This window comes from Eptatretus burgeri, chromosome 14 (assembly GCF_056783735.1).
Source record: "Eptatretus burgeri isolate ZD-2024b chromosome 14, Ebu_testis_v1, whole genome shotgun sequence".
NCBI classification, from domain to species: Eukaryota; Metazoa; Chordata; class Myxini; order Myxiniformes; family Myxinidae; genus Eptatretus; species Eptatretus burgeri.
In genome coordinates, this window is record NC_140974.1 from 65,092,015 (window position 1) to 65,116,965 (window position 24,951).

At 47.7% G+C, this 24,951-nt stretch overlaps 1 protein-coding gene across 2 annotated transcripts in view; it reads right to left on the reverse strand.

Annotated features, from left to right (window-relative positions):
- The window catches only part of LOC147013445 (leucine-rich repeat-containing protein 4C-like), a 150,245-nt gene that overhangs the window by 60,058 nt on the left and 65,236 nt on the right, over positions 1-24,951 (reverse strand). Inside the window, exon 1 of one of the 2 annotated variants that reach the window (XM_085855280.1) lies at positions 3,838-4,056. The exons of the other annotated variant lie outside the window; for it this stretch is intronic. The gene's annotated coding sequence lies outside the window, so the exon portion shown is untranslated. Of the gene's footprint in view, positions 1-3,837; positions 4,057-24,951 lie in introns of those variants that run through there. 2 annotated transcript variants of the gene reach the window in all.

Genomic DNA, 24,951 nt, shown 5'->3' on the forward strand with positions numbered 1-24,951 from the left:
TGAGATATTTTGTTCACAAAAATACAGACAGACAGACCAGGGGTGAAAATACAACCTCAATCCACCTTCGGAGGCGGAGGTAATAAGGAAATTCAGATGTCAACAGAAAGAGTTCCTCGAAGAAGCATTTTTGGTTGGGATAGTTGATCACTGAAGAATGAAAGAGGAACCACCAGTCTTACCCTGGGGCGATTGCTATACTTAACGCTGTGACATTTTTATCCTTGAGTAGGAAGACTCCTTTTCTAATAATGTTCAGTATTAAATAAAACTTGGTCTTATTAGCCTGATAGCCACTGCAAGAAAACGACTCCTCACAAAAATAAGTTCATTAGCAACAGATATCACCACTTGGAAGGGAATATAATATGAACTGTTAATTATTAAAGCAAGAAACAAGAATATGTCAATTCTCAAAGTAAATAAAGGTGTGTGTGTGTGTGTGTGTGTGTGTGTGTGTGTGTGTGTGTGTGTGTGTGTGTGTGTGTGTGTGTGTGTGTGCACTCCATTTGGCTCTTGCAAGAATAAGATTAAAACGAAAAATCCTGAGGAGCAGTTCAAGGAAGCACTTCAGACATGGACATCTGCTTCTGCTTCAATGCTTCCATGTCAGGAAGAAGACTTGGTTTAACATGTAATAGATTCCATGCAGCATGAAGACGTACTTTTGGTAAATTATTCATTTGCAGAAACAAAACATCATCAGTTATGTTTGGAAAAGACTGACAATACAGGTGAAGAGAACCAGATGGGAAAAATATAAATGAGAAGAAACAAAACACACAGAGAGACAGAGACAGAGACGTGGTGGATAGATTTCCAGGAGGCATAATGTGGGGCATTCAAATGAGTATAGTCCAAGAAACAGCATTTGTTTAAACCTTTCAATATTTTAAAGACGAAGTCCATAACGAGATGGCACATCGTGCCTGCATTGCACTAATCTGATAGTTTGGGTTCAATTCTCTGCTTGAATTTAGACTAGATGACTCAGTCTCTGCACTATCTTTCAGATGTGGCTATATACTGTGTACACACACACACACACACACACACACACACACACACACACACACACACACACACACACACACACACACACACACACACACACACACACACACACACACACACACACACACACACACCTGTGCAAAAGTTTAGGTTATTCCGAATGATATTCATACTTTGGGGTACCTTGATTAAATTATCAATGATAACAGTCACGTGTTTATATTATTCTAAATGAACAGCATTTATCAATGCTCGTGAAATAAACTGTTTCGGTAAATAAGAAGAATAGTGTCATTTTATAGTCAGATGGGGAAAAATCAGATGGAAATTCCAATAGAACCACCTGAAGGCTTCTGAGTGGTACCTTTGGTGTGACGATGAGCCCAAAGGATTGGCAAGATTTTTGAGATCGATAGGGTGAAGGTGAACTTTCAACCTTCAACCTGTATTCACCTCAAGACGAGCACTAACTAACGTCAAGGACAAAATACATGATAATGGCTGCACAGGTGTGGTGTACACCGTTCCATGTGTCTGTGGTGTGGGATATATTGGAGAGACTGGAAGGACTTTGGGCCAGCGCGTCAAAGATCACCGCAAGGCCTTTGAACGCAACGACCTGGAAAGGTCTGCTATTGCCAAGCATGGATGAAGGACATTGTGAACGTTCCGGCTGCATCCCAAAGCCATGCCAGCGGGTGAACAATGGAGCAGTCACACAATGGACAAACAAGTTCGTCTATGACAGAGGAGACTGTAGCCTTCGCACAGGCATATACACAAACACACCGGAGATGCTCCGATAGGGGAGGAGGACAGAGACAAAGTGGGGCATGATGGTCTTTATTGGATCATTAAAACACCAGAGACAATGAGGTTCACGTGATGCAATTTTAATGAACTTCTTTAACAGATGTGAAGCACTTACAACACAAGCTTGCCATTGGCTAATAGTAGAAATGGCGTAACATCATGAGGTGGTGTCAGTCAAAACAACAGCTTTGTGATTGGTCGACTGATCAGACCCATCCCTGACATCTCTGGATATATTTGGAAGGAGAAGAACAGGAAATTTGCTCTTGACAAAGGCCAGTGAAGGCATGGCTAACCCTGTGTTGCTGCCTGAAACGTTGAGCCATTTGGTACAACTAGAGGTTGGAGTACTTATCATGCTGTTCATATGTGAATTAACTATATATATATATATATATATATATATATATATATATATATATATATATATATATATATATATATATATATATATATATGTACATACAGGGGGCTGCAAAAGTAGGTATACAGTAAGGATTATACCAGTATTACCAGTATTATATTAGTGGTGCGAGGATTCATTTAATACTAGAATTCATTCATTAATACTAGATTGATATGTTGATTATTGGTATGTTATTATTGGTATGTTATTATTGATATGTTTATTATTGATATGTTATATAATCAATAAAATACGTTTTGTGTGCATGTTTTGTTTTTCATTACTGTTTACCTACTTTTTCAGCCCCCTGTATGTACATATATATATATATATATATATATATATATATATATATATATATATATATATATATATATATATATACATATACATATTATACATACTAGTGCGGGCCCATAAGTGCGTGCCCGTAGGTGCGTGCCAGTATGTGCAGCTTCGTTCCTTCGCTCTCGTAAACGACGACTGGATTGGGGCATTGTTTCAATTAGTTCGGACCAACCGTATCATAAGTGGCCATAACTTGGGAAACACCTGGGAAACATACTCAGGTCCCCAGCGTCAATTGTGACGTCATATCAAACGAAGAAGAAGAAGAATTGTGACGCCCCCTCTCTCTCCCCCTCCTCTCTCCCCCCTCCTCTCTTGCCCCTCCTCTCTCGCCCCTCCTCTCTCAGTAAATGTATTCACAAATGTTTACCAAGCACACCAATTAATTCAAACCTTGGGAAAAAACAGCTTTCAAACCCTTGGGAAACAGCTCTTTCCCTTGGGAAAATTCAAACCTTGGGATTAATTAATAATTTGAACAATTAATTCAAACCTTGGGAAACACTTGGGAAACAGCTGAAACGGATGAAGAACGATATCAAACCTTGAAACGGCACATACTTAGGTCCCCAGCGTCGATTGTGATGTCATACCAAACGAAGAAGAAGAAGAATTGAGTCAATTGTGCAAAAAATAAAGAAATAAATATTAATTGTGACATCATTCGTGATGTCATAGCACCGTGTCTTGTCATTGGTTGACAGATAAATGGCCGTAACTTGGGAACCGCTTCTCCGATTGATATCAAACCTTGAAAAGGCACATCCGTGGGTCCACAGCAATATTCCTGGCAAGTTTCAATCCGATCGGTCCGGCGGTCGTCGAGAAACGGCGGTCGCATACAGACACACAGACACACAGACACACAGACACACACACACACACACACACACACACACACACACACACACACACACACACACACACACACACACACACACACACACACACACACACACACATTGCTGGAATTATAGATAGATACATATACATATTTTATATTGTTGTGGTTACCAGATTCGCAAACCACCATTCAGGTCCCTTAGGTGAGGTATCTCGGTAAGTGCATGTGTAGTTAGGCCCAAACCCGTTGTCTAGTGGGAATACATGTCATTTATACGTGCTGCGACTCTTCAGGATAGCCGTTTTTCTTTTACTATCTTTATTTTGGACCAACCGCCATGATCACAACCACAACATCAACCACCGACCACAACCACCGCTTCACCACAACCGCCACGACCTTCACGTCACACCTCGCAACCGTAGCATCGCCACCGTTCTTGCCCCGCTGTGGGTACCGGTGTTGGATTCGTGCAGAGCGCGCGTCGAACAGCGTGTACAAAATCACGGATTTTGTGCTTCAAAAACGGATCAAAAACGACACACGCCCACTTTTTGCCGTCCAATCGGTGAGCGAGGGGCGAATTTGCCCCGCCCCCAGGGCGATCGATATATGCAAATTTGTGGATCAAAAAGCCTTCACGCCCACTTTTTCTCGGGCCAATGGGGAGCGAGGTGAAAGGTCAAAGGGAGGGGGTCAAAGGCGAAGTTACGGGGGGGATAAAAGGACGGTGTTCGTCAGTCACCAAAAAGGAGAACGAGAACGAGAACGAGAACGAGAACGAGAACGAGAACGAGAACGAGAACGAGAACGAGAACGAGAACGAGAACGAGAACGAGAACGAGAACGAGAACGAGAACGAGAACGAGAACGAGTCGGAGAAGAGTGTGGAAGTCTGGAGCCCGAAGCCTGCAGTGGCTGGAGAAGCTGAAGAGAGTCGGACGAGGGGGTGCTCGCGTCGGTGCCAGGAGCTGCACGCCCGAGGGAGGCCGGCAGCGCGACCTGGCCGAGGTGGAGACGCACACCAGGGATAATAAAGATCCTCTATACCCCGAGCATCAGCAACCCCCTCCTGTTTCCCCCCGCGCTGAGATAGTGCGACCAAGGGGGCCCCGTTCCCACCCCCTGCCAGGCACTGTCCGCGAGGCCCGCGGGTTGCGGGGCCATCGCCGCTCCGCGTCTCATCACCAGACGGGTAGGCCCGACCCGGTCTCGGCCTCAGGCCCGCCTCATTCTTGAGGTATTTCTTTTCCTTGGTTTTGGGTATGTGTTGTCGGCGCCGTCTGTGAAGTAGAATTGTATAAGTGTTGCCGTGTGCTCGGTAGTCGGTATTAGCTCTGCACTGTGTTTTCACTTTTATGTTTGCTTTTTGTGTAAATGGAATTGTGTTTTCTTTTTTTTGTGTGCATTTGGTGGAATTGTATTTGTGTGCTTTCCGTTCGTCGCGAATAAATGTGCTTTATTGTTGAACTGTTCTCCCGCTTCGCTTCGTCTTTTCCTCCAGTGAATCCCCATCTTGCTTCACGTAAAGGGTTGGTAGTGGGCTGAATACGCCCGATAATTAATCGAACCGTCGAGGTCGACGATAACACCGCTCGGTTATTCTGATAGTACGGAACGGGTCGCTTAAGTGGCCCGTGTCCGAAGTCGACCTGCGGCGAGGTGCGATCGCCCGGTCTACCCTCCGCGTGGGTACTTAGGTAGTTCGAATTTGGCGAGCAACCCTATCCCACGCGGGGGCTGATTGGCTCGATCGCGGTGAGACCGAAAGGTCCACCCGTGACTGGTTCCCGGCGTTAGTCCGAGAGGGTCACGACTGGATTGTCCGTCCGGTGGGCGACGTGCCGCGATTCGAGTTACGTGGCCGTCGCACGCCGGCGGGCGCGAAAACCGCAACACTGGTGTCAGGTCGTGCGATATAAACTCATCGCCCTCCTCGCGGCACTGGTATCGGAGAACAGGAAAACGGGCTCTCCTGTCTCCGGCTAAATTCACGGGAATCGGTCCAGGGGTGAGAGAAGCGACCCCCGATTCCCTCCAAATTACGAGCGAGCAAATTAACCCTTCACGAGAAGCAAGATGGCGTCTCAAGGCGAGCGGGAGCCGGGGGTATTAGAAATGGATGTAGAATGTGTAGGATCCATGGTCCAGGATGGAATCCCCGAGCAGGAAATGTTGATTGTGCAGGAACACGGACTCGCCCAACTGAACCCAGGGCCCGAGGTGGGTGCGGCAGCGGCCGCGGTGTATGACACCTCCCCCCCCCCCTCTCCACCAAGACCCTTCCCCAACCCCTGCCGAAACGGTTCACTCAAGCGCACCCGACGTGGCCCAGCTATGCGCCATGCTGGCGGCAATGACAAATGAAATAAAAAACGAAATGAAAGACATGAACAAGCAAATGAATGAAGTGAAAACGACGATGGATGCGAATACACAACAAATAAACGAAAAGATGGATACAAAAATGAACGGAATGGAAACAAACATGAAGGAGGAAATGAAAGAGCTACGGGGTGAGACGCAGAACATGGGCCGAAGCCTGCAGGCGGGCATGAAGGCCGTGACCGGGGAGATAAAAATGGCGACTCCACGTGTGGGAGCAAACGAGCTGGGTGGGGGTGCAACGGCTGACAGGCCCGCGGTGGAGGCGGGTGAAAAAATAATTCGTGGAACGTGTTGGGCGAGGGTCGTGACGATGACCGAAAGGGAAAAATTAAATGGGGAGACCAAAACGTGTGAGACGAGACACGAGGTGACGACAACGGAAATAATAGTTGAGACAAGGGAGGTAAAGGGTGAAGAGTTGGCAGAGACACGGGAGACAGAAAAAATAGAGGGAAGACTACACGATGAAGATGGGGTAAGTGACGCACACACACACACGGAGGTAGTGGAGGATAATGGGGGTGAGCTCGCGGAGCGTGTAGGGACCCGGTGCGAGCAGCGGGATGGCCTCCTCCAGGAACGAGGGGAGGGAGTATGCCCCCTTGAGGCGAGTCACGACCAGGTGAGTTCGGTCGTGCTTTGCGAGGTTGAGGGGACGAGTGCTGTGGACGGGTGCACGGAGAGCTTGGGGGGTGTAGAGGCCCCGGAGACCCTTGTGGGGACACAAATCCCCAGTGTGGTTGTCCCTGTGTGTGTGGTGCAAGGTGTGAGTGCGGCACCGTGTGTGGAAGCGACCCCGTGTGTGAGTGGTGTGGTGGCGATGGTGCCAGAGTGCGTGCTTCCCAGCACGCCGGGTGTGGATGGGGCACCGTGTGTGAGTGAGGCCGTGTGTGTGAGTGAAACGGCCAGTATGAGTGAGGCACCACGTGTGAGTGGTGTGGTGGCGATGGTGCCGGAGTACGTGCTTCCCAGCACGCCGTGTGTGGATGAGGCACGGAGTGTGAGTGAGGCACCGCGGGTTAGTGCCCCCGCGTGTGTGGGTGAGGCACGGTGTGTGGATGAGGCACAGCGGTTGAGTGCCCTCGCGTGTGTGGGTGAGGCACCGCGGGTGAGTGCCCCCGCGTGTGTGGATGAGGCACGGAGTGCGAGTGAGGCACCGCGGGTGAGTGCCCCCGCACGCGTGAGTGAACGGCCGTGTGCAAGGTCGCTGTGTGCAAGGGAGACCGTGTGTGTGAGAGAGCGGTATGTGAGGGAGATGTCGGTTGGCATGCGGGAGCACGCAGCCGCGTCTCCCGGTGTGAATGTGATGGAGTGGACTGTGTGCGTCGTAACACGCAGGTATGCGTGGGTCGAATGGCGACGACGGCGACATGGGAGAAACGAAAGCCGAGTAGCGGCTGTAGTTGTTTCGAGGACCGTGCCGGGTTCACCCAGCAGTGAGCACGCGGTTCGTGCTGTGCAACGCACGAGACCACCACGTGCTCGCTTGCGAGAGTGAAGTCCCGGTCCGGAAACGCCAGCGGTGGATTTGCCGATCCCGCGGACGGACAAAGTTTAGGCAGGAAAATGGATTTGGACCGGACGGGTTCTCCACGCGATCGTGTGTGTTCAGCTCCAACGGGCAAAGCACATGTGTTCGCGTGGGAAACCCCTCGAGACGTGGGGCTTGTGTTTTTTTTTTTTGCGCACGGTGACGTCATGGCTGCACGTGTGGTTGGAATCCGGCAGGAGGGGTATCTCTGCCGGATGGCACCGTCCAAGGAGGGACGAGGAACACGTGCAGCTGCATGACGTCACGGACAGGTGCAAAGTGCGCGAGCTCTGAGTTGCCGCGCAGGTGATGCGCATGGGAAAAAAAAAAAAAGGAAAGGCAAGCCTCACTTTCGGGTGTACAGGATTCCTGGGCAAGGGGTGAAAGACCCCCTTACCTGGGCACAGGATGAAAACTAGTTAGGGGGAAGGGTTAGCTTAGTTAGACCGACTTCATGGGGCAGGGGTAAGTCCTCATGGAGTCCGTGGAATGGATTAGTTAGAGGGATTGTAGCCAGATTTAGGTTGGGAAATAAAATGGGATTATTTTGGAGACAGAGACAGACTTTGGATGTGTAGAGGGGACGTAGCTTAGCTACGTAGTGTTAAAAGGAACGTGCTACTAGTTTAAGGGACGACGTGGGAGCACGAGTTAGTTAGGGGATGTAGTTAGAAGGATGGCAGAGTTCAGCGGTGTGTGTGTTGGTGAGTTGTGAGGTGAGTACGTGTACATGTTGAGTGAGTGAGGCCAGCGGGTCTGTGTGTATGGAGCGAATGGGGAATGCATGGTGCGATGAGTGATTGGGGGGAGGAGTGACTCCCGCCCAAGGGACCCCGGGGTCAGTGGAGAGTGAGTTAGCTGGGTTAGTCAAATTGAAAAATGGAGGTCGTTTTGTTGTTGGTGGGAAAGTAGGCTCGAGACCCATTTGGAGGGGTGCAGGAGCCCTGTTGACTGGCTTGGGAGCGTGGCTGCGAAAGGTGAGTATCGCTGAGTGGGTACCCCGGGCACCAGGCTAGTCGGCCGCGGTAGGCCATGGGGGGCCGGGATAGAGTAGTGGGCACGGGTGCGCCTGCTTGGTGCGGGGGCCCGGGGCGCCATTAGCCGCGTGGGCAGTGTTGTGGGCACGGGTGACCCTCGGAAAGGGGCCCGGGAGGCCGGCCTGCCACGTGTGCGTTTCAGGGGAGGTGCCATGGGGGGCACTCCCCGGTGTTAGGGAGCTGGTAGGCTCGGAGGCAGTGTAGTGCCCGGGGGTGCCATAGCGGGAGAATCGGCAGAGGGTCGTGCCTGCCAAAGGGAGCCACGTGTCCCAGCCAGGAGACCGTGTGAGGGCACGGAGAGAAAATTGGGGGGCGAGGCCCGAAATTGTAAGGACACCAACACAGGCGACGGGAATCTGGGTTGTTAGAACCAATAGTTTAAGCGAGAGGCGCTTGTTGAAAGCCCCGGGGTAGTTTAACAGTTAAATGGTTAGGGTAGATTAGGAGATGTACCCCTCCGCACCATCCATCCCCTCGCTGTCGTTGTGGGCCGCTGGACCCACTTTGGTTATAGATCGCTGAACTCTGGGGAGGCCATCCTGAGGCTTCGTTGGGCCTCAGCACAGGACGTTAGCTCTCCCTTGTTCCCCTCCGGGAAGGGAACGTAGGGGTTGGGAGTAGGCTAGGTGACAGGATAGGTTAGCCGAACAAGGACGATAAAGGGGGTTAGGGGACGATTTATAGTGGGGAAGTAAAAATAAAAACCACAGAAAAAAACAAGTTGGGGCTAAATTGGGGTTTGACAAATTAAGGGAGTGGGTATGTACAGTGACAGGCAAAGGCGATAGGTGGGAGGGAGACAGGAAGGTAGGTCCGAGCCCGCCTTCCAAGTGGCCAGCACCACCGCACTCCCTCCACCAACCTCCACTGAACGGCAAAGGCGAGCCAACTCCATCGGCTGGCCGTGTTTTTCTTCGAGGCGGAGGCCGGCCAACTTCATCGGCAGCTGTTGTTTTGCTGCAAGGCCTGTGCCATCGGCTGGCCGTGTTTTGCTTCAAGGCCTGTGCCGGCCACTTCATCTGCAGCTGTGGTACTTCAAGGCCTGTGCCGGCCAGTTCATCTGCCGGCTGTGTTTGCCTGCAGCGGCCTTCTTCTGCGGGCTGTGTTTGCCTGCCACCTTTGCCATGCCATGCCCACTGCCCACGTTCACCAGCCCCGTTCAATTTTTGCTTTGCCCCCCCTGTTCATTTCCATGTGCGCCAGGATCAAGGCAACAGTTTGCAAGCTGCGAGAACTGCCCTGTTGGCAGCTACAACACGGGCCTGCAGTGGCGGCCCGTGCACCGTGTTTGTGTTCATGCATCCATTCGTTGTGCTCATTGCGTGTGCCACTTGAGCTGGCACGGAGACTGCGTTTGTGCAGCCCATGCACCGTTGTGGTTCACTGCGTTCAGTTCAAAAGGGAAGGCCTTGGACTGCGTGTGAGCAGCCAGCCACGTTCCCTCTCACCTGCATTGTTTGAACCAGAGACTGCATGTGGGCAGCCTGGCTCCCTGCTAACTGCTTTTCTTTTGCAGAGTTCAGTGATCCTGGGCCATGGTTTAGTGTAAAATTTGTAAGTTAAGGTTAAGATGTACTGTAAATATGAGTGCGCCCCCGGCATGTATGTCTTAGCGCCGGCAATTTTATTTAAGTCGTCCGTGTGAGTGAGTTTGTTTAGGTAGTTACGCAGCCCTCAGGTTATTTATTTTGGGGACACGAATACCATGAATGTCGCACTCAGGGATCCGTAGGTAAAATGTACTAGGGGAAAACTACACATGATGGCACACGAAAATTTGACGACTCGGGACGAGTCTGTAAAAAGGGAAGGGGGTAGTGTTGTGGTTACCAGATTCGCAAACCACCATTCAGGTCCCTTAGGTGAGGTATCTCGGTAAGTGCATGTGTAGTTAGGCCCAAACCCGTTGTCTAGTGGGAATACATGTCATTTATACGTGCTGCGACTCTTCAGGATAGCCGTTTTTCTTTTACTATCTTTATTTTGGACCAACCGCCATGATCACAACCACAACATCAACCACCGACCACAACCACCGCTTCACCACAACCGCCACGACCTTCACGTCACACCTCGCAACCGTAGCATCGCCACCGTTCTTGCCCCGCTGTGGGTACCGGTGTTGGATTCGTGCAGAGCGCGCGTCGAACAGCGTGTACAAAATCACGGATTTTGTGCTTCAAAAACGGATCAAAAACGACACACGCCCACTTTTTGCCGTCCAATCGGTGAGCGAGGGGCGAATTGGCCCTGCCCCCAGGGCGATCGATATATGCAAATTTGTGGATCAAAAAGCCTTCACGCCCACTTTTTCTCGGGCCAATGGGGAGCGAGGTGAAAGGTCAAAGGGAGGGGGTCAAAGGCGAAGTTACGGGGGGGATAAAAGGACGGTGTTCGTCAGTCACCAAAAAGGAGAACGAGAACGAGAAGGAGTCGGAGAAGAGAGAGAAGAGTGTGGAAGTCTGGAGCCCGAAGCCTGCAGTGGCTGGAGAAGCTGAAGAGAGTCGGACGAGGGGGTGCTCGCGTCGGTGCCAGGAGCTGCACGCCCGAGGGAGGCCGGCAGCACGACCTGGCCGAGGTGGAGACGCACACCAGGGATAATAAAGATCCTCTATACCCCGAGCATCAGCAACCCCCTCCTGTTTCCCCCCGCGCTGAGATAGTGCGACCAAGGGGGCCCCGTTCCCACCCCCTGCCAGGCACTGTCCGCGAGGCCCGCGGGTTGCGGGGCCATCGCCACTCCGCGTCTCATCACCAGACGGGTAGGCCCGACCCGGTCTCGGCCTCAGGCCCGCCTCATTCTTGAGGTATTTCTTTTCCTTGGTTTTGGGTATGTGTTGTCGGCGCCGTCTGTGAAGTAGAATTGTATAAGTGTTGCCGTGTGCTCGGTAGTCGGTATTAGCTCTGCACTGTGTTTTCACTTTTATGTTTGCTTTTTGTGTAAATGGAATTGTGTTTTCTTTTTTTTGTGTGCATTTAGTGGAATTGTATTTGTGTGCTTTCCGTTCGTCGCGAATAAATGTGCTTTATTGTTGAACTGTTCTCCCGCTTCGCTTCGTCTTTTCCTCCAGTGAATCCCCATCTTGCTTCACGTAAAAGGGTTGGTAGTGGGCTGAATACGCCCGATAATTAATCGAACCGTCGAGGTCGACGATAACACCGCTCGGTTATTCTGATAGTACGGAACGGGTCGCTTAAGTGGCCCGTGTCCGAAGTCGACCTGCGGCGAGGTGCGATCGCCCGGTCTACCCTCCGCGTGGGTACTTAGGTAGTTCGAATTTGGCGAGCAACCCTATCCCACGCGGGGGCTGATTGGCTCGATCGCGGTGAGACCGAAAGGTCCACCCGTGACTGGTTCCCGGCGTTAGTCCGAGAGGGTCACGACTGGATTGTCCGTCCGGTGGGCGACGTGCCGCGATTCGAGTTACGTGGCCGTTCGCACGCCGGCGGGCGCGAAAACCGCAACAATATATATATATATATATATATATATATATATATATATATATATATATATATATATATATATATATATATATATATATATATATATATATATATATATATATATATATATATATATATATATATATATATATATATATATATATATATATATATATGACCATTTTTACTGCCATTTTTCCCTGCTGTGCAGGGGTTTGGCTTTTTCTTGAGGCAATGTTTTTTTTTTTATGGCCGGATGCCCTTCCTGACGCCAACCCTGGTCACCTCTTATGACACACAGGGATATGGTACACCTATTCTAACCGGGGCATACACCGGGACCAGTACACTTTTACTCATTTCTCCGACCTCAGAAGGATGACAGGCTGAGTCAACCCCCTGGTGTTAATTCAGCAGCCAACGGGGCTTGAACTCAGGACCCTGGGATCCCAAGCCACCACCTTAACCACTAAGCCAACACCAGGCTTATATATATATATATATATATATATATATATATATATATATATATATATATATATATATATATACATATATACATATACATATATACATATATATATATATATACATATATATATATATATATATATATATATATATATATATATATATATATATATATATATATATATATATATATATACATATATACATATACATATATATACATATACATATACATATACATATACACAAGCTGGTAGGCGACATGGCTGCTCGCTCTAGATGGAAAGCTGGTCGACGCGACTAGCCGATATTCATGTACATGCTATCAATCAATTTAGCACAATAATTATGATTATCACAGCCCTCTTAGTTTATGTCCAGAAACCTGCCTTGTGAAATTTCAGGTATGTTTCCAAAGAGACTAACAAATGGCAGCCCTGGTAATTCCATTTTTGTATTCGCTAAAGATTTTATTTTTTTATATGATGCTGTAAGACATTCTCCTTGGGCACAAAAAAAAAACAGGTCCCTCGGAGGTCCAGTTTCGGAGGTATTGATTTTTTTTTGTACAGTCCACAATAAGTGTACGATGTACGATAAAGTATTTTAGCTGTTGCTGAGCAACAGAGGTGTGCAGAGCAACCATTCATTTTTGTGTACATGGTAGCCACATTGTACACATTTCACCCAAGTTTCATCAAAATCAGACTCGTTCTCTTAGAGATATTCGCAATTAACCGTTTCTGAAATGTTCGACATGTACTCGCCCAAAATCTATCTCCTACAAATATTTTTTGTTAGGGCTGCAAATTGGCATGGAGGGAGCTAGATAGATTGCGCACAGAACTCTAAGCTTCGATTTTTTGATTTTTTTTGATTTTTTGACCACTTTAAAGGGCTGTTGCCAGGGCCTGGGGTCCCATATTCGAAAGCACACGATTCCCAGAAATATTGGTCTTACCTACCAAATTTCATTGGAATCGGTTGAGTGGTTTAGCCCCGAAGCTTGACCAAAGTTTCGTGGACAGACGGACAGATGGAAATGTCCAGAATAAGGGTGCTCTAAGAGCAGCCAATATACACACACACACACACACACACACACACACACACACACACACACACACACACACACACACACACACACACACACACACACACACACACACACACACACACACACACACACACACACACACACACACACACACACACACATCCCGTCTCTTCGCTGACGGGGATATTAAGGGTGGAGTAAGAAAGAGTGAAGAAGAGAGAGAGAGGAGGGATGGGAGGCAGAGAGGAGTGAGAGAGGAGGATGGGACAGGGAGAGAAGAAGGAGGAGGTGAGGAAAGAGAACGAGAGAGGAGAGGGAGAGATATGCATTTTATTAGGCAGGAGGAGCCATAGAGAGAGAGAAGGGAGATGGGGAGAGAGGGGGAAAGAGGGATGTGGGATGGGGATGGGGATGGGGGAAGGAAGTGGGTTTTGCAAAGAAAATGAGATGTTATGCTTAATGCAAAGAAATCAGACACAGGTGCAGGCCATTCACCCCATCATGCCTGCAAGACATCAACACAATACCAATTTATCAACACAAGATCCAAAGAAGGAAATGCAAAAAAAATAATTCTTTTCTCAAAGTTTTTAAATTTGTTTTGATTATTATTTTATTTTCTTCCCCTCAGGGGAGGGGACATGGCATGGTTAAAAAACACATAATACCAACCACACAACATCCCTTGACGAGACCCCCACCAACAGTACTCTGGACACATGCACACAATCATCCATCAATGCTCAAACTACCTAAAAGTCCTGCCAACATCCCTATACCCCTCCATCTCCATAACTTCCAGGTACTTATCTAATTGTAATTTAAACTTATCTCCTGTTTCTGTTGCCACTACCTTTCCAGGGAGACCATTCCATGCATTTACTCCTCTCTGAGTGAAAGACCCCCACCTTCCTACCGTCTTAACTCACCTCTTTTTTTTTTTTGTATACCTTGGTCGAGGCTCGTATGAGAGCTAACACACAACTCACAGCAAGGAGGCATGAGACAAGAGGGGCGGGAGTGGAAGGGACAAAACAGTGGGGAACAGACACATTAGGTGAACTGTGGAAGGGAGAGGGATGGGGATGGGATGGGGAACATGGCGAAGAGAAGATGGACATTTCAGGGACTTTCAGGAAGGAAAGCAGGAGAAATGAAGGAAGTGGGCTTGGGTGGATTATCGGGGGTAGAAAAGATCGAAGATTTGGATGGGGGAAGATAAGAGGTGGTGTTCACTGAATCTGATCACCAAGACACTGTCACTGTCCACTGTCCACTGTCACTGTCCACTGTCCACTGTCACTGTCCACTGTCACTGTCACTGTCTGTCTGTCTGTCTGTCTGTCTGTCTGTCTGTCTGTCTGTCTGTCTGTCTGTCTGTCTGTCTGTCTGTCTGTCTGTCTGTCTCTCTCTCTCTCTCTCGTTTCAGTATCCAGCGATTTTGGCATAAACAACACAGGAAGCAAGAAAATGACCAAATACCAAGATCTCAAAAATGAAGTGAAAAGACCCTGGAAGTTGAAGAGATCCAAAATTGTACCAGGGATCATTGAAGCAATGGGAATGACGAAGAAGAACCTTACAGAGATCTTAAAAACTATCCCTGGGAATATTACTACAACCTATCTAGAGTTGGAAGCTGTCCGGGCCTCAGTGACGATCCTCACCCTCGGAACAAAACCTTGAGAACAAAACTTCACACCTTGGTCCATGATTCGTGACCGCCCTTACTAAAACAGAGGTGGATACTTCGAGACCTGGGAGGACTCCATTCCACATTCTGAAACCCACATATAAAGATAACAACAATGTTTCCACAAAATCCGTGTTTCCACAATCAAAGGTGGTTCACAGTTGATTGGAGGGTCAGCAATAGGAATAGTAACACCTCTGACATCCAACTCAACAGATGATGGGTCAGCCTAGTACAGATGCTCAAAGTTAGCGGTCCAGCGAGCCTTCACTTCGCACTCCTCTATGAAGATCCGACCACCCTCCACTCTAACTGCTGTACACCAAGGGATGGGCTTGGAGCAACGCAATACATAAATTATCTTGTAAGCAGGATGAGAATCACTTGACCACAGGTGATGCTCAACCCCTTCACAGATTCCTCACACATAGACCTCCTTGTTCCCCCACAGCGCTTGTACAGTTTTATGCCTCAACTCCCTGAACAGCTCAGCTCTTCCTTTAAGCCTGACCCTGCGACTCCAGTCAATGGTATCCAGTGTCTCTTGAGAGACAAAGTTGTTCTTCACCCCATGATGAGTTACAAAACATTCACTGACAACATCAAGGCTGGTGGTCTTGAAGGCACTCCACAAATCTTCAGGATTCCCCGAAGCACCAAGACACCTCAAATCCCCACTCAGCTTTTCGCAAACTCATCAGCTACCCTCTCATCCTTGAGCTTGCCAACATCCAGCCGAGGCTGCGGTGGTACCATTCTCCCAGATTTAAATTGAAACTTCAGAGTTGCTACAAGCCTGTGGTCGGTATTGAAGAACTGAGCACTCCGGTCGACCTTGCAGTTCTGGATCATCCTCCAGTGACCATCAACGAGGACGTGGTCAATCTCCTTTGCCACACCGCCAGCATTGGAATTCCAAGTCCAGCGATGAGCCTGTGGGCACTGAAACCATGAACCGGCCACCCTAAGTCCATGACTTCTTGCAAAGTCAAGGAACTTAGTGCTATTCTGATTCACAGTTTCAGACCCATGTGGGGACCATCACATGTCTCATATCTATCCCGATCAGTTCCAGTCAATGAACTGAAATCCCTCAAGACTAGAAGAGTATCTTGCCTGAGGCACTGATCAACCACCGACTGGAGCACTGCATAGAATGCGTCCTTCATGGTGAGATCACTCGCCTCGGTCAGAGCATATGCAGAGACCAGGGAAATGACACCCAATGAGTGACAAATCCTTAGGCTGAAGTCACATTTGGCTCGGCAGCCATAGGGTCTAAAAAATGTACGGCCACTAGCAATTATAGGGCGGCCGCAGTATTTCCACGGTCACACAATGTAGCAGTTACATATGTTTTTATTTTTCGGGGAGCCGCACGGGGTATTTAGAAATTGTGGAGACCGAAAACGTGGGGGTGCCGTATGGTCTTTGATTTGATGTCGCACGGTGACCTTAGGGCGTCCCTGCGACAGCCATAGAATTTTCAAGGCAGACACAAGGTAGCCTCAAGGTGCCCGCAAGGCGACCGCAGGGGGGCCCTAAGGCGAACGTGGAAATAGTGCGGCCGCCGTAAGTTTTTGGGGGTTGGCAAAATTCATTTTTCATTGATAAGAGCCTATGGAAAACGCACGAATAACGCAAGCCCACCGTACGCCTTACGTACGGTTGACGTGGAACACATCTACGTCATGGCTACGGCTTGTCGAATTGCTACGGCCAACCGAGAAATGAAAAAAGTTATAACTCCGTGCTTTAATTCCACGGAGACCCCTACGGCCTGTAAAAGATAGCCATACAGCGTAGGGCCACCCTGAGGCCACCTCAGAAACTCTGCGGCCGCCGCACGTTTCTGTCAATTCAGGGGGGGGGGGTATGGCCGCCGTATCCTAGCCGTAGAGCAAATGTGACTCATGCTTTAGTCTCATAATACACTCATTGACTGGTGTTACCTCAATTATCATGGTAGTCAGCTTATTGGATACAGCCACAGCAACTCCTTGGGCATGGTAACCATCAGAGCGATGAGAGCAACAGTAGGTGTAACCACCCGCCGTAATCTTGCCCCTATCCGGTCTCCAAACCTCACGGAGTGCTGCAATACCGATGTTCAAACGCTTGAGCTCAGATGATAACAGAGACAGGTGATCATCCACTCTTCAGGAAAGGACATTCCAGGCACCCACCTGAAAGGACTACCTCATGTTAACCCAAGGAGACCTCCATCTGGCAGATGACACCTCATCACCACCCCACCACACGCCACTGCAATCTGACCCAGGAAGTTTACTGTGCGTTTTTTTTTATTTTTAATTTTGTAAACCTTGTCGAGGCTCGTATGAGAGCAAACACACAACGCACATCAAGGGGGGGCATGACACAGGAGGGGAGGGAGTGGGAAGGACAAAATAGTGGGGAACAGAGACATTTGGAGATCTGTGGAAGGGAGAGGGATGGGACGGGGAACATGGGGAATAGAAGATGGACATTACACTTACAGGGGCTTTCAGGAAGGAAAGCAGGGAATTTGAAGGAGGTGGGCTTGGGTGGATTATCGGGGGTAGAAAAGATCGAGGATTTGGATGGCGGATGATAAGAGGTGGAAGTGAATAGCTGTTTTGAAGGCCTGGAGGGAAGAATGGGAATGAATAGAGTGAGGGAGTTTATTCCAAAGGCGGGAAAAAAGAGGAATGAAAGAGTGAAGGTGAGCAGTGATTCATGATTTTGGTAGTTTTACCAGAAGGGGGTTGTTGGCGGACCTTGAGCGCCCTGTGGAAATGTGGTTGGGACAAATCACAGAGAGAGCAGGGGAGGGGAGCGAGGCTGGAGAGGAGAGGGTAGAAGACAGAAAGACCACCGACCAACCTGCGGTGATTGAGTGAGAGGCCCAAAGACTCAGCCTCATTGCGGGAGATGCCAATGATCCGAAATGCCTTGGTTTCGACAGCGTGAAGCTGATAAAGGTGGGAGGCAGGAGCACCAGCCCAGAGGGGAGAGCAGTACTCCATCAGACTGTGGACAAAAGCTTTGTAAGTGGTCAGGAGCTCAGGTGGGCCGAGGAAGGACTTTGCACGACGGAGGATTCCCAGTCGGCGACTGGCTTTGGAGGCGAGGTTTGAAATGTGGCTTTCCCAGGAAAGGTCATGGCAGATAGTGAGACCCAGACGCTTGAAAGAAAAGACTTCTTCTGGAGGATTGTTGAGAAAGTGGATGGGGGGGTTTTCTAAATGGTCCTTTCGAAGAGACATAGTGAGAGTGTGAGATTTGTCTGGATTGAAAGACATGTTCCACGTGTTGGACCAGTTTGTGATTTTATCCAGATCTGCAGTGAGCGAAGAAGCTGCTGCTTGCCGGTCTGAGGGATGACCGATGGTACGGCAGAGGGTGGAGTCATCAGCAAACAGATATGGAGGATTTTCCAGAGAGTCAGAGAGATCATTGATGAAAACCAGAAAAAGAACAGGGCCCAGAACGCTACCTTGAGGAACTCCAGCCTGGAAAAGAAGGGGGAATGAAAGAACTCCATTTAGGGCCACACGTTGACTGCGACAGGAGAGGAAGTCTGCGAGCCATGAGTGGAGATGGCCTTGGATAACATAGGAAGAGAGTTTGGTGAGCAGGGCTGGGTGCCAGACTGTGTCAAAAGCACGTGATATATCCAGGGATGCGGCTCGGATTTCCTGTCTGGCATTGAGGACCTCCATCCATTGTTCGGAGCGCAGAAGCAGCATATCCAGGGTAGAGTGACCTGGTCTGAAACCAAATTGATGATCAGAAATCAAGCCATTGGAGAAGAGGAAGGATTTGATGTCTGAAGCGATGATGGATTCCATCACCTTGCTGATGATTGGGAGAAGTCTGATTGGTCTGAAGTTGCAGGGATCTGTTTTTGCACCTTTTTATGCAGGGCAGTGATGTTAGCAGATTTCCAAGCAGATGGCAGATGGCCTTGAGCAAATGAGAGGGTGAATCGAACTGAGAGAGGGTGAGCAAGAGCAGAAGAGCAGGTTTTGAGGACACGTGGGCTGATGCCGTCTGGACTGGTTGCAGAATCGGAGTCGAGGTTTGACAGTAAACTCTCCACCTTGTCAGGAGAAAAGGACACAGAGTCCAGGGACAGTTGGATGCGACTGGGTAAGGTGGGTAGAGAAAGGGATGGGTTTTGGACACAAGATTTAGCTGCAAACACCGAGTTTAGGCATTCAGCTTTTTCACGTGCGGTATCAGCAGTGCGGCCATTTGAGGTAAGGGAGGGGATGGAGGGGGAACATACACCAGAAACAGATTTGATTAGACGCCACCAGGATTTTGAGGAGGGAGAGAGGTTTGAGAGTTCAGACTTGAGATGAGAAAGATGTTGTTTTCTGGCTCTCCTGAGGGTAGATACACACTTGTTCCGAGCTTTATGGAAGGAACTGAGATTGCCCTCAGTTGGGTTTGCTTTCCATGAGGCAAAGGCAAGTTGTTTCATGACAACTGCCTCACCACAAGCTTCAGTGAACCAAGGGTGGGAGGAAGGGTAGGACAACTGAAGACGAGAGGGGATAAATCTGTGCAGGAAGGAGAGCAAGTTTCTTTGAAGGAATAGATCATCAAAGAATAGGGGCTTTGCCCCAATCCCATCATCCGGTGAGTTGCCCTACGAAGGGCAGCAGCACAGGAGGTACTCCCACGGAGTGGGTTTTCAGTTTTCTTTGCGTTTATGGGTTTTGCAGAATGAAGTGTTTTACATTGGCCAGAGTGCAAATTCTGCCACTAACCTCCTAATAAAAAAGTAACCTAACTGTAGTTGGATGGCCGCAGACACAGTTGGGCACTAGATATGGATGGCCGTTGGCTCACAAGGAGCTCCTCCAACCTTTGACAGGTTTTGTTTTTAATCCTACTGGGTGTTCATATCATACACCCTCTTCACCAGGAAACCTGGTGGGGGAGACGGTTTTGTCGCTGACAACCCGACCATGGAACAGGTTCGTACAGATTTACATGATACCTGTAGCAAGTCACAGATCTAATCTGGCCTGACCTGACAATTGTCTGCAGGTCACAATTTTAAACCTATCTTCACAAAACTTCACCAAATGGTGGAGATAGTAGGAGTCCGGCAGTTGACAGTCCGACAGAATCTTGTTTATTTTTTCAGGTCAAAAGGTGAAAAGGTCATCATGGGCCAAATGTCAACAACTTTGTTAAATTTCTAAAATTCTCAACTTTCATCGGATTGACTTGAAATTTGAAGAGGATTTGCATTCCAGGTCACTGAATTCAACCACCAATTATTTTTTTGGGTCAAATTTGTTTCATAGACTTTGCAAGTATCGTGCTATGCATGACATCTGTCTTGTTTATTTTCTTTTTTAGTTTTAGGCTGCTATTTCCTCGTTGGAAATGTTGGATTTGTCCTGTCTCTTTTGTCAATTGTTCTCTCTGTTGTGTGTGTGTGTGTGTGTGTGTGTGTGTGTGTGTGTGTGTGTGTGTGTGTGTGTGTGTGTGTGTGTGTGTTTCCACTGTTGTGTATGTGTGTGTGTCTCTGCTGGTGTGTGTGTGTGTGTATGTGCACGCGCATATGTGAGGAAGCCCATTGAGAAGCAGGTTAATTGTCACCTGAGACAATGTGCTCCCGCTTGTTTTTTCCTGGACTGGCAGGGTAGATCTAGTTCCATTTTTGGTTCCATGCATCCTTTCCTTTGTTTTGCACCAGGCTTGCCGCATTACATTCATTCCCTTGCTGATTATGCCAAATTGTTGCCCCAATACCCAACTATCAGTTCAACCTTGCTCTTCCATGTACTGTACATCACTCTTGTCGAGAAAAAAATACCCCAGAACATTCTTCATCCACAGATACTGTCATACCAAGCACCTGATAAGAGCAAATGAAACCGAGGGATAAAACAGCTAACAGAACTAATGCAAATTTGGACATTCTTTACAAATATAAGTTTTTTTTAATACAAAGTCGAGGCTCGTGGGAGAGTGAGAACATAGAACGGATCAGGACGTAACGGAACAAATGGAGCAGGAGAAAGAGAGGGGGGAAACACGCAAACAGCAGGATTAGTGACAAAATAAAAGGAGACTTGGAGAAATAAGGGACGTGGGGAATAATGAGGGCTAGGAGAGGACACATGGGGTTGAACAACATGGATGCAGCCGCAAACTCTGAGGAAGGGAAAACTGGAAACTTGGAAAGATGTGGGCTTGGGGAGGGTTGACGGGGTAAAAAAAGACCATGGATTTGGACCATGTACACTCAATAGAAACCTGGGGGTACGGGACAATGCAGGGAAAGAGCAGAGGGTGCGCGACCAGAAAGGAGGCGGTAGAAGACAGAGAGACCACCGACCTGTCTGCAATGAGAATATCAATTGCATGTATAACTGGAAGGGCACTCGGTAGAGCGTACACCTCCGCCACGCAATGCCTGATCCACGAGAACATATCGGGCCCATTACATTTTTGAAATATCATGCTTATACAGCACGATATCGTTTTTGGCTCCATTCTCTCAATGGTGAAGAATCACTTAAAAAAATTCTATGAGTTTTCACGTCCATCCGGATCCATCCACAACTTTTTGAGATATCCTGCACACAAAGACAGACAGACAGTGAGGGGTGAAAACATAACCTCCTTCACCTTCGGTGGTGGAGGTAATAAAGATAAAAAGTGAGTACCGGTGGGACACGTATATTGAAGCGAAAGACAAATCTCGGAATAGAAAAAAGTAAATCAAAAGCCAACAAATACAAAGGAATGGATTGATTCGGTTATCTTTGCTGCAGCCCCACAAGGAAGAGGATTTAACCAGGCCATGTGAAAGGATCAAGTAGAAAGATCTAGAGTGAATTGCTTAGAGTTGTACTCTGTTCTTGTATATGGTAGCTTGGCTGCCAGGTAGTTATTATTTCTTGGAAGCGGTCAGCTGTGCCGCTGATGCCGTGCCACTCTACCGGTTCAATGGTGCTCATTTCGCCGACCTCGGAAGGATGACAGGCTGAGTTAACCCCACCTAGTGTTAATTCAGCAGCCAATGTGGCTCAAACTCAGGACCCTAGTATCCTAAGCCAGTCGCCATAGCCGCTAAGCCAACACCAGGCTTGTCTTTAGAGTGGTGAAAAGTTCCTGGACAATGGGGGAACTTGCAGTTTGAAGGTGAAAACGAAAATAACTAATGGAGAAACAATGCAAAGGTATCACCTGGGAGTACATAGCTTGTAAGTGGGACAGTCAATCAAAGCAAACTACAATACAAGTCGAGTTGTAAAGGGGATTAAATAGATATATGAAGGCTGATAGGATAGATAGCTCGGGATGGATGTCTAGACTGGGTAGATGAGTATGCGGAGCAGCATGATGTCCTCGTAATTGGTTTTGAGTAAGGTGGGACAAGCTGCCCATCGATAACAAACGCAGTGCAAAATCTATTTATAATTTAATTGTTCTGCATTTGTATTTTCGTTGTTCCCCCAGTTTATATAATCTTTCCCAGGAGCTGTTCATTCTGGCTTTAATGTACTAATGATGATATAAAACTCATGTTTATATTTAATTTATGCTTCAGTTTCTATCAGACAATCTTTCCACGCAATCCACTCCATTGGGACCATACTCTATGCAGAGCGTTGGTGCTGCCTAAGCGGTCTCCTTGGCTATTGGATACAATCCTGGAGGGGTCGCCACTCCGACGCAGGATACCAGCAAGCTGGTGCTCATTTTGCCGACCTCAGAAGGATGACAGGCTGAGTCAACCCCACCTGGTATTAATTAAACAGCCGAGCAGGATTTGAAATCAGGATCTTAGGATCCCAAGCCCACCACCCTAACCATTTAGCCAACACCAGGCATAATCTTTCCACCCCCAAGATCAGATCGTATCCCATCTTCTGAACCAACAAGTAGTGGTGGTGGGGGGGGGAGTGTTAATGGGGCCATTGACATAAACTGTCCACAACTTTTTGAGATATCCTGCTCACAGACAGACAAACAGACAGACAGACAGACAGGAGTGAAAACATAACGTCCATCCACCCTCGGGGATGGAGGTAATAAGATGTTGATATCTCTGAGACCAAGATGATTTTGGTTAAAGCATTGGCCTTGTAAAACCATGTATAGTTTTGCACAAAGTGAGTTGAGACAAACGTTAATGTACGAAACAATCGTTGGTTTCACTCTGATCAATGTGTGGCGACCAGTTTCAATAATTGCAATAATAATAATAATCATAATAAATATCAATGAAGTTGAGAAGATCCATATTTTAAAATGAGGGCACCATGAATAACTAATAGAGTCAACTGTTTGGTTGCTAGCCTGAGCATTGCCTGCTGGGTGGGTAGCTTGGCTACTTTGTGGGACCTCCAATTTTGAATCGCCGTTATAATAGGACGGTGGTTGCTCCATGTGAAAATAATTTTGTTGGGTAATACGTTGAGCTGTGCTGTTTTGAAATCCCCACTGTCGGATAATATCAAGCTGTTTTACATCTGAAATAGCTATCGAATTAAAACTGGATATTCATGTAAGAGTTTGTAAACCCAAATTTATTTTACATTGCCCTTATTTAGGTGATACATCAGGAGATACATCAGGAGATACATCAGTGATGTTCCGAGGTGATCTGAGATCGGGAACACGGCTGTCATCTGGTAAGATGGAATTAGGCTGAAACAAATGAAAATATGATTGCCTCAATGTTGAGAAGCACAAAACGAAATAAACAACAATCAGCAAAATCTTATTCATTCATTTTCTGTATTCACAAAGATTATCCCTTGTTAAAGAGCATACATTGAGTGCATTGCACATAATTGGGCAAATTAAGAGTACTGTACAATGTACCTTGACTTGATATCCAATGTTCAGCTGCTCAACAACCTTAACAGAGAGAGAGTAGTGGAAATTACCTTCTGGAAAAACAAAGCGCCGAGCCCGGTGGCTGGATAATATTGTGCCATCTTTCCGACTCGCACTGTGTTCACACAGACAAGTTCGTCGAAAGTAAATCCGAAGTTTTGAGAGCTGAGAATTTGTACGAATGAGAGCTTGCGTCATGAATGTCTTCATCGACAGATTTGTGTGTTTAAGAAATATCAAAAACAAGTTGTTTATCCACCTTACAAGTGGGTATGGAGTGTGGATTTGAAGTGGAGTTCACAGGAAAGATTGTATCCGATGTAGGTGATAATTTTAATGAAGCATATTCTACTACGCACTTATTAGACGTACTCACATCTTGCTGAGGAGATGGGCCGGGGCAGGTCCAGACCCTTGCTTTAGGGGGGATAGGGCAAGGTACCAACAGTGCAGTGAGTGTGGAGCACAAGCTGTCACAGCACAGCATATAGCGGCCTGCTGTATGACCCCTGGTGGGGGCCAAGGGAACGAAGCCCACAGAAGCTAGGACATTTAAGTGGTTTTAAGGGGAAAGTAAATAAAAAGAAGGTAAAAATCAGGGTAAGTTACATAAAGCATATACCATAAGGAAACTGATGTTGTCGTCACAAAACTTTACTCATACTTTGATGCAAATATATATATATATATATATATATATATATATATATATATATATATATATATATATATAAAAGAGATGAAGAAAGTAGGCAGGAATACAAGGAGTGGCGTCGAAAGGCAAAAAGAGAGGTGGCAAAGGCCAAGGAAAAGGCATATGACGAGCTGTATGAGAAGTTGGATACAAAAGAAGGGGAAAAGGATTTATACCGATTGGCAAGACAGAGGGACCGAGCTGGGAAGGATGTGCTGCAGGTTAGGGTGATAAAGGACGCAAATGGGAATGTGCTGACGAGCGAGGAGAGTGTGTTGAGAAGGTGGATGGAGTACTTTGAGGAGCTGATGAATGAAGAAAATGAGAGAGAGAGAGAGAGAGAGAGAGA